We start from the raw sequence: 10,192 nt of genomic DNA, 5'->3' as shown, positions 1-10,192 counted from the left end.
GCATGGCTACCACAGCATCTTGCAGCGGCATGCTGTTCCATCCGGTTTGCGTTTAGTTGGACCATCATTTATTTTTCAACAGGACAATGACCCCAAAGACACCTCCAGGCTGTGTAAGGGCAATTTGACCAAGAAGGAGAGTGAAGGGGTGCTACGCCAGATGACCTGGCCTCCACAGTCACCAGACCTGAACCCAATCGAGATGGTTTGGGGTGAGCTGGACCGCAGAGTGAAGGCAAAAGGGCCAACAAGTGCTAAGCATCTCTGGGAATTCCTTCAAGATTGTTGGAAGACTATTTACGGTGACCACCTCTTGAAGCTCATCAAGAGAATGCCAAGAGTGTGCAAAGCAGTCATCAAAGCAAAAGGTGGCTACTTTGAAGTACCTAGAATATAAGACATATTTTCAGTTGATTCACACTTTTTTGTTAAGTATATAATTCCACATGTGTTAATTCATAGTTTTGATGCCTTCAGTGTGAATGTACAATTTTCATAGTCATGAAAATACAGAAAAATCTTTAAATGAGAAGGTGTGTCCAAACTTTTGGTCTGTACTGTAAGTGATACTGCAACTGTGTATAGCTGCAGTATCACCTATATAATATATGCAGCTGTCTCTGTGATATATATATATTTAGCAGTCGTGGTGTCTCCTACGTGATGTATAGTATATAGTATAATGCAGTCTTAATTATAACGTAGAGTTGTGTATATATATATAGTGTAGAGATGTTTATATAGTATGATGCTGTGTATATACTGTAGTATATAGTGTGGAATCCCCACTATGTTTACTGGCACATCTCTACACTATATACTATGTAGTATACACACAGCTCCACTCTATATTATTTTGTACAGTATATATTTATATGTATAGAATTGATTGTAGTATATACTGTGGAGCTGTGTATACTTCTCCTGTCCTGTATACTTGGGGTAATTCTCAGTATCTGCTCTTATGTATGTAGATATATATATTGTAATGCAGCGGCTTGCGGCATTACTGTAATGGTCCAGGGAGTGTTTTGGCCGACCATGTACCTCCCCCAGGTGACTGCTCACATGACTGTGACATCGCATAGGTCCTGTGCACACAGAAGGTCTGATCACATGACTGTGACATCAGCACAGGTCCTGTGTGTGCACTAGAGGATATATAAAAGCCCTGGTAGATTTGAGACAGGTGTGTAAGTCGTGAGGCCTGTTCCCGTGTGGGACACTGTTAGGCTGGAGAGGCTTAGTGAGGCCTAGTGAAGCCTGGTGAAGCCTGAAAGGCAGAGGCTGGATCCTTATGTGTAAGCGATACCAGTAGCCTTGGAGGGCCAGAGGCTTGGAAGGCAAGAGTCCTGGAAGGCAGAGGCTGGATGTTACGTGAGACAACATACCAGTAGCCTTTGAAGGAACAAGGGCTGGAGACCCCCATCTGGGAAGCCGTAAAGCCACAGTGGTGGCAGAACAAAACTGACTGAAGCAGCTAAAACCCAGCAAAGGTAAAACACTGCATTATATGGACGTTGATATAAGTGACTTTGCTGAAGGCTGTAACTGGAGCCAAGTGGGCCTGTCTGCCACTTGAAAGGCTCCTGGACATTATATGTGTATGTCGGCGAGCCACTGAGTTGGACTCGGTGATAAGCAGTAGTGAAGTGTAATAAACTGCTGGATTGTGAAATACTGGAAAACGTGGCTGGTGTGCTTTAATTGACCCGGTGCAGCGAGTGTCCCCCAGCATGATGACTAGCACTGCCTTACAAAATATATATATATATATATATATATATATATATATATATATATATATATATATAAGCACTCTGATTAATTGTCAAAAAAGTGGAGGACTCCTTATTAGCCTATGTGATAATGTTTCGGATCCACAACAGAACATTTCTCTGTTTGCAACTGAAATGTCGTCATGTGGGCTGACTAATAGAGTCCACTGTTGAAGATTTGGTTCTGCTCCGAGTACCACTTCTCCTGTCCTATATACACTGCTCAAAAAAATAAAGGGAACACTTAAACAATACAATATAACTCCAAGTAAGTCAAACTTCTGTGAAATCAAACTGTCCACTTAGGAAGCAACACTGATTGACAATCAATTTCACATGCTGCTGTGCAAATGAAATAGACAATAGATGGAAATTATTGCCAATTATCAAGACACACTCAATAACACTCATGCTTTCTGGCTGATATTTTGGTCACTTTTGAATGTTGGTTGTGCTTTCACACTCGTGGTAGCATGAGATGGACTCTACAACCCACAGAAGTTGCTCAGGTAGTGCAGCTCATCCAGGATAGCACATCAAATCGAGCTGTGGCAAGAAGGTTTGCCGTGTCTGTCAGCGTAGTGTCCAGAGGCTGGAGGCGCTACCAGGAGACAGGCCAGTACACCAGGAGACATGGAGGGGCCGTAGGAGGGCAACAACCCAGCACCAGGACCGCTACCTCCGCCTTTGTGCAAGGAGGAACAGGAGAAGCTCTGCCAGAGCCCTGCAAAATGACCTCCAGCAGGCCACAAATGTGCATGTGTCTGCACAAACGGTTAGAATCCGACTCCATGAGGGTGGTATGAGGGACCGACGTCCACAGATGGGGGTTGTGCTCACAACCCAACACCGTGCAGGACTCTTGGCATTTGCCACAGAACAACAGGATTGGCAAAGTCGAAACTGCTGCCCTGTGCTCTTCACAGATGAAAGCATGACCGGTTTGGCAGTGGGTCAGTAATGGTGTGGGGTGGCATTTCTTTGGAGGGCCGCACAGCCCTCCATGTGCTCACCAGAGGTAGCCTGACTGCCATTAGGTACCGAGGTGAGATCCTCAGACCCCTTGTGAGACCATATGCTGGTGCGGTTGGCCCTGGGTTCCTCCTAATGCAGGACAATGCCAGACCTCATGTGGCTGGAGTGTGTCAGCAGTTCCTGCAAGATGAAGGCATTGAAGCTATGGACTGGCCCGCCCTTTCCCCAGACCTAGATCGGATTGAGCACATCTGGGACATCATGTTTCACTCCATCCACCAACGTCACGTTGCACCACAGACTGTCCAGGAGTTGGCGGATGCTTTAGTCCAGGTCTGGGAGGAGCTCCCACAGGAGACCATCCACAACCTCATCAGGAGCATGCCCAGGTGTTGTAGGGAGATCATACAGGCATGTGGAGGCCACACACAATACTGAGCCTCATTTTGACTTGTTTTAAGGACATTACATCAAAGTTGGATCAGCCTGTAGTGTGTTTTTCCACTTTAATTTTGGGGGTGACTCCAAATCCAGGCCTCCATTGGTTAATAAATTTGATTTCCATTGATGATTTTTGGGTGATTTTGTTGTCACCACATTCAACTTTGTACAGAACAAAGTATTCAATGAGAATATTTCATTCATTCAGATCTAGGATGCGTTATTTGAGTGTTCCCTTTATTTTTTTGAGTTGTGTATATACACTGCACAGTAGCACTTCTCCTGTACATGTTTTGTTCAAACCAAGTCTAAGAGCGCAGGTAGTGCTCAAACATGTCTGGTGATGAGACCCCCAAGTTCCCCCCTCACATCTTAGATTGTTGGTATGCATTTCTCCATCTTTTTGTAAAATATTTCTAACTTTTTGCCAATATACTTAGATCGGAAGCCGGATCCTTCCAACCTCTCATGAATATTAATATTGAGCAGAATTAATTTCGGCCTATTGGTTCGGCCATAAGAACAGTCACTGTCTCATATGGCCCCTTGGGAAAATAAATCTATTCCCTGCTCTATTATGTATAGTGCTGTACACAAGGGAAAACGTGCGAGGAGCGCACAGCGTGGTGATACCTGTCTTTTTCCATCTACAGATGTGCACCAGATCACCTGTGTATTACTCACATGACCTATCAAAGGGGATCGCGTGACAGGTCACATGATACATCGGGTACCTGGGGGGGCCCTCGCCTTCTAAACTGCCCGGGGCCCTGGCTACTCTTAATCCACCCTTGCTTGGAACGAAATAGTTTTTACGACTTATTGTCTGTGCTATTAGCACAGCAACCAACCTCACAATGTAACCAGATTCCTCAGGCATTGCTTGGCCTTGCCAGCTTGTCTATGATTCTTTGAACTTGGTTCCAGCCAATTTGCACGTATTGAGATGAATCCTTTCTTCTGATTTTCATCCTCCGATTTTTGTGTCGCCTCTTGTCTTTGGTCTACTACCAGATGTAATCTGTTGTCACCAGTTTGCTCTGACTGTAGTGCCATCCACCGAATACATATGCTCACCAACCGCTGTTTTCCCTCTTTCCCAAAAATCTTCCCCACTACTTTGTCAGAATGTTACCAACAGAAGGAGGTACCTTTGAGACAGACACTCTTTTTAAAGGAAAAGAGAGGTAGAAAAAGCCTTACCGTGCATCCTAATGTGAAGCAGCTCCTTAATTTGATCGTCTGGATCCTGATCCGTTGACCTTCAGTAAGTAGACAAGAAAAAAGAAAAAAGAAAAATGAGGGCTGTGGCTAAGGGCTTCGGCCAGAAAGAAATTATTATTTTTTAACCCCTTTACCCCCGAGGGTGGTTTGCACGTTAATGACCAGGCCAATTTTTACAATTCTGACCACTGTCACTTTATGAGGTAATTACTCTGGAACGCTTCAACGGATCCCCCCAATTCTGAGATTGTTTTTTCGTGACATATTGTACTTCATGATTGTGGTAAAATTTCTTTCATATCACTTGCGTTTATTTGTGAAAAAAAATGGAAATTTGGCTAAAATTTTGAAAATTTAGAAATTTTAATTTTTTTTTAATTTTTATGCCCTTAAATCAGACAGATATGTCACACAAAATAGTTAATAAATAACATTTCCCACATGTCTACTTTACATCAGCACAATTTTGGAACCTACATTTTTTTTATTACGGAGCTATCAGGGTTAAAAGTTGACCAGCGAGCTCTCATTTTTCCAACAAAATTTACAAAACCATTTTTTTAGGGACCACATCACATTTGAAGTCACTTTGAGGGGTCTTTATGACAGAAAATACCCAAAAATGACACCATTCTAAAAACTGCACCCCTCAAGGTGCTCAAAACCACATTCAAGAACTTTATTAACCCTTCAGGTGCTTCACAGCAATTTTTGGAATGTGGAAGAAAAAAATGAACATTTAATTTTTTTCACAAAAATGTTACTTTAGACCCAATTTTTTTTATTTTCACAATGGTAACAGGAAAAAATGGACCACAAAATTTGTTGTGCAATTTCCCCTGAGCATGCAGATACCCCATATGTGGGGGAAAACCACTGTTTGGGCGCATGGCAGGGTTCGGAAGGTAGGGAGTGCCATTTGACTTTTGAATGTAAAATTTGCTTGAATAATTAGCAGACACCATGCTGCGTATGGGGAGCCCCTGATATGCCTAAACGTTGGAAACCCCCCACAAGTGACACCATTTTGGAAACTAGACCCCTCAGGGAACTTATCTAGATGTGTGGTGAGCACCTTGAACCCCCAGATGCTTCACAGAAGTTTATAACATTGAGCCGTAAAAATAAAATTTTCACATTTTTCCCACAAAAATATTTTTCAGCCCCCAATTTTGCATTTTTATAAGGGTAACAGGAGAAATTGCACCATGAAGTTTGTTGTGCAATTTCTCCTGAGTAAGCAGATACTCCATATGTGGGGGAAAACCACTGCTTGGGCATACGGCATCGCTCGGAAGGGAAGGAGCGCCATTTGACTTTTTGAATGTAAAATTTGCTTGAATAATTAGCGGATGCCATGTTGCATTTGGGGAGCCCCTGATGTGCCTAAACAGTGGAAAACCCGCACAAGTGACACCATTTTGGAAACTAGACCCCTCAGGGAACTTATCTAGATGTGTGGTGAGCACCCTGAACCCCCAAGTACTTTACAGAAGTTTATAACATGGAGCTGTGAATATAAAAAAAAATCTAACTTTTTCCACAAAAATTATGTTTTAGCCCCATTTTTTTTTATTTTCACAAGGTTAAGAGGAGAAAATGGACCCCAAAAACTTTTGTGCAATTTCTCCTGAGTATGCCAATACCCCATATGTGGGGCAAATACAGTGTTTTGGGCGCACAGCAGAGTTCAGAAGGGAAGGAGCACTGTGTGACTTTTTGAACGCAAAACTGGCTGGAATTGAGACCAGACGCCATGTCACATTTGGAGAGCCCCTGATGTGCCTAAATAGTGGAAACCCCCCACAATTGACCCCATTTTGGAAACTACACCCCTCAAGGATTTTATCAAGGGGTATAGTGAAAATTTTGAACCCAGAGGTGCGACACAGAATTTGATAACATTAGGTCATCATATTGAATAAGTTGTCATTAGTTTTGAGCGCAAGTGCTCGCTACTTGAGTTTGTATCGGGTACTCAGGTATGCACCATGTATCGTGCGTGCTCAAGTGACATGCTCAAGTCCCTGCCCGCATGTTTCACAGTTATTAGACACCCCCAAAAAAACATGCGGCGATCGCTTGTGCATGGCAGGCAATCCTCGCAAGGCTTTTTTGGCCGCGAACCATATGGGGCGGAGACTCGAGCATGTCACTTGAGCACCCGCGATACTCAGTGCATACCCGAGTACCCAATGCAAACTCAAGTAGCGAGCACTTGCGCTCAACACTAGTCGCCATATCGTCATCTTTTTTTTTTTTTTTTACTTTTGAAAAAAATCCCAACTCTAACCCCAACCCTGACCCTAGCCCAACCCAACCCAAACCCTAGCCCTAGCCCAACCCCAACCCTAACCCCAACTCTAGCACAACCCTAACCCTAACCCTAGAGTTTATTTTTTACGCCGTTCCTCGTGCGGTATAAGTGATTAGATTACTTTATTCTTCGGGTCGGTGCGATTACAGCGATACCAGAATCATATCGGGTTTTTATGATTGACAGCTGTCACACACTAAAAGATGCATTTTTTGAAAAATCTAGTTTTTGCATCGCCATATTTTGAGAGCTATAAATTTTCCATATTTTGCCCGACAGAGTCATGTAACTGCTTGTTTTTGCGGGATGAGTTGACGTTTTTATTGGTGCAATTTTCAGGCACGTGACATTTTTTGATCGCATTTTATTCCGATTTTTGGGAGGCAGAATAAACAAAAAACAACAATTCAGGAATTGGGGTTTTATTTACATTTTTTATGCTGTTCCGCGTGTGGTAAAATTGATAAGGTAGCTTTATTTTTCGGGTCAGTACGTTTACAGCGGTATCACCTTTATATCGTTTTTCTATGTTTTGGCGCTTTTGACTCGCCCCCTGGGCCGTGGGGTACCCGGAACCGGGCTTCTGTACAATGCTGGGGGTAGTAGTGGCAACCCGATCCCGTGGCTCAGGGTGGTCAGACCAAATGTTGTGGCAGTCTATTTATAGATTTGTGAATATCTGACTACGCCACCCGTGGATTGCGGTCAGGGATAACCGCCGCTGCGAGGCAGACAGCTGAGGCTGGTGTTGGTGTGCAGCACAGGGGTAGGATAACTCCCCACGGGAAGAGTGTAGCCTCAGGGCAGTGTAGGTGGATGCTGGGGGTGATAGTGCAGGCCGCAATAGTAAGAGTTCAGAGTCCGCTTCAAACAGTCCAGGGTCTTTATTGTAGGAATTATTAATGACCCAATAGTAGTACCGGTTAGGAATGGGTCTGGGTGTCTGAGAGCATTCGGGCGAGCCCCACTGGTCAGGGTGAGTGTGTAGGCCTACCGTTCTCTCTATGCTCTTTCTGACTATCCCCCTCTTCGTGGTGTAATAGCCCACGTCCCTGAGCTGGCCGTGTACTTCTCGCCTGTATGGCTTGCTTTCTCCTCGCTGTACTGGTCCCTCTGTGTGGCGGAGCCTCCAGGCTTCTTAGGCCAAGGGACCTGAAATCCCTCGCAGGTTGGTTCTCTGCTGCTGGGCTTATAACCCTGACAGCCTCAGACCCCAATGTCCGGTTAGAATGGTTCTCTCAGCCAGGACCGGCTCTAGTTGCCTCTGTCCCTGGCTTGCAGTTTCTCCTCTGCCTCACGGACTCCTCAGCTGCTGCTGACCTGTCCCTCTTCTCTGAGAACCCTTCTGGTCACTTCAGAAGTGGGTTCTGGTCTCTCTAACCCTGGTCCAGTTCCAGCTTTTATAGGGCAGCCAGCTCCCCCTACTGGCCTGGGACAGGAGGTGCTGCATGCTAATGGTCCCTAACCAGGGAACCTCCCTACTGCTCTCAGACACAGATTATTGTTTGTGGCATCCAGGCCTGGGGTGACACATTCCCCCCTAGTAAAATTTAGTACTCCAGACTAAACAGGAAACACAAATACAGGGTATAAATAATAACATAACAAATATACAAGTACATCTTGTCCTTAAGGTCATGGCGCTTCCGTGACTGGGTGTCCTTATCACCCAACAAGGTGAAGTCTTGAACGGTGCGGGGACCTGTCTCCATAAACCCCAAGTTCCTGGCCTTGGGCGTGGCGACAAGGCTGAGCTACCTACTTTGGACCACAAGAGGGCCACGCCGGACAGGTTTTTCTTCTGTGGCCATCTTCGCAAGAGGGCACCAAGTGCAACTATCTACAAGACAGTTCCGGCCATTCAGTGTCCATGACCTGTCAGTCCATCGTACTAGGAAAACTGGAAAAACATAAAACATTTGCAATATACAGGTAAATATATACTTTGCATTTAGATCCTCCAGCGAGCTGGTATCTGCCCCCTAGTGCTCCTGGTTGACCTGCATAACCCACTGTCTGGTGGTGGTCTAACCTGGCTTTCCCCACTAGCATTTAGGGTACAGCTACTAGCTGGGTCTACAGGCAGTGCAGGCAGCTGTCTGCGGGTCCTTTGGCTTACCGCAGGCATGGCAGGCTCACTGTCAGCAGAGGGTTGACTCTCCTGGACTGCTGGCATGGGTTCTTCTGCCTCCGGGGCTGCTTGTTCCTCTTGTTCTTCCTGCTCTCCTGTAGGCTCCTGCTGGGTTGGTTGAAGGAAGTGTAGGACGGGTACCACTATTGCATCGTTTATCCGAGTCCAGGACCGGGTGAACTCTCCGAGAACGGTGCTGACCATTTCTTCCTTGTCCACTGCGGGCTCAAGGTCATCTTGATCTTCACTTGGACTCTGCAGTTGCTCGGGGCACCATTTTAGGTGGTCTCTGGAGACGGTGCTAGTGGTTTCTCCTCCATCCTTGGTAATTACACATACCTTCGGGTTGTTGTGGTCGGACTGCAGTACTGTGTACGGGTCACTCTCCCACTGGTCATCTAGCTTGTGAAGCCTTCTCTTCCGCTTCAGGACCTGCTCACCAGGTTCCAGGGGACCAGCAGGGGTGTGTTGGTTGAAGAGCCTCTCTTGCTTTTCTCTCGCTTGAGCCAGACTCCTCTCCACACTCTCCTGTACCTTCTTGTACTGTAGCTGCCATTCCGTATCCCAGTCAGCGTCTGGGGAGGTGTCCTCGGGTGTCAGGACTCCCATCTCCAGGTCTACCGGCAGCTTACCTGGTCTTGCTCGCATCAGGTAAGCCGGGGTGCAATTGGTAGCATTCACCGGGATATGGTTGTATAAGTCTATCAGGTCTGGCAGCTTCTCCGGCCACAGGCTGCGTTCTTCCAGGGGCAACGTCTTGAGGAGATCAATGACGATATTATTCATTTTCTCACACAGCCCGTTGGTTTGCGGGTGGTAAGGTGTTGTCCGAATCTTCTTACAGCCGTAGAGGTTGCAGAACTCCTGGAAGACTTCAGCCTCAAACGCTGGACCTTGAGCTGTCAAGACCTGTTCCGGATACCCGTGTGGACGGCAGAAGTGTTGTTGGAAGGCTCTGGCCGCTGTTTGGGCTGTCAAGTCTTTAACAGGAACCACCACCAGGAACCGGGAGTAATGGTCCACAATCGTGAGGGCATAGATGTAGCCGGACCGGCATGGAGCCAATTTCACATGGTCTAGCGCTACCAGCTCCAGAGGCTGCTTGGTAATGATGGGCCTCAATGGAGTCTTCTGGCTGCCACGGTCCTTCCTTCTGAGGTTACATGGGCCGCAATCTCTGCACCATCTTTCTATGGCCCCTCTCATTCCTATCCAGAACAACCGCTCCCGTAACAGGAACTCCAGTTTCTTCCACCCAAAGTGTCCTGCTCCGTCATGGTAGGCCTCCAGGACCATAGCCACATCTCGCCTGGGAACTACTACTTG

Source organism: Phyllobates terribilis, unplaced genomic scaffold (genome assembly GCF_046119375.1).
Source record: "Phyllobates terribilis strain yellow unplaced genomic scaffold, ASM4611937v1 Scaffold_13__5_contigs__length_258822181, whole genome shotgun sequence".
NCBI lineage: Eukaryota > Metazoa > Chordata > Amphibia > Anura > Dendrobatidae > Phyllobates > Phyllobates terribilis.
This window is presented reverse-complemented; position numbering follows the sequence as displayed.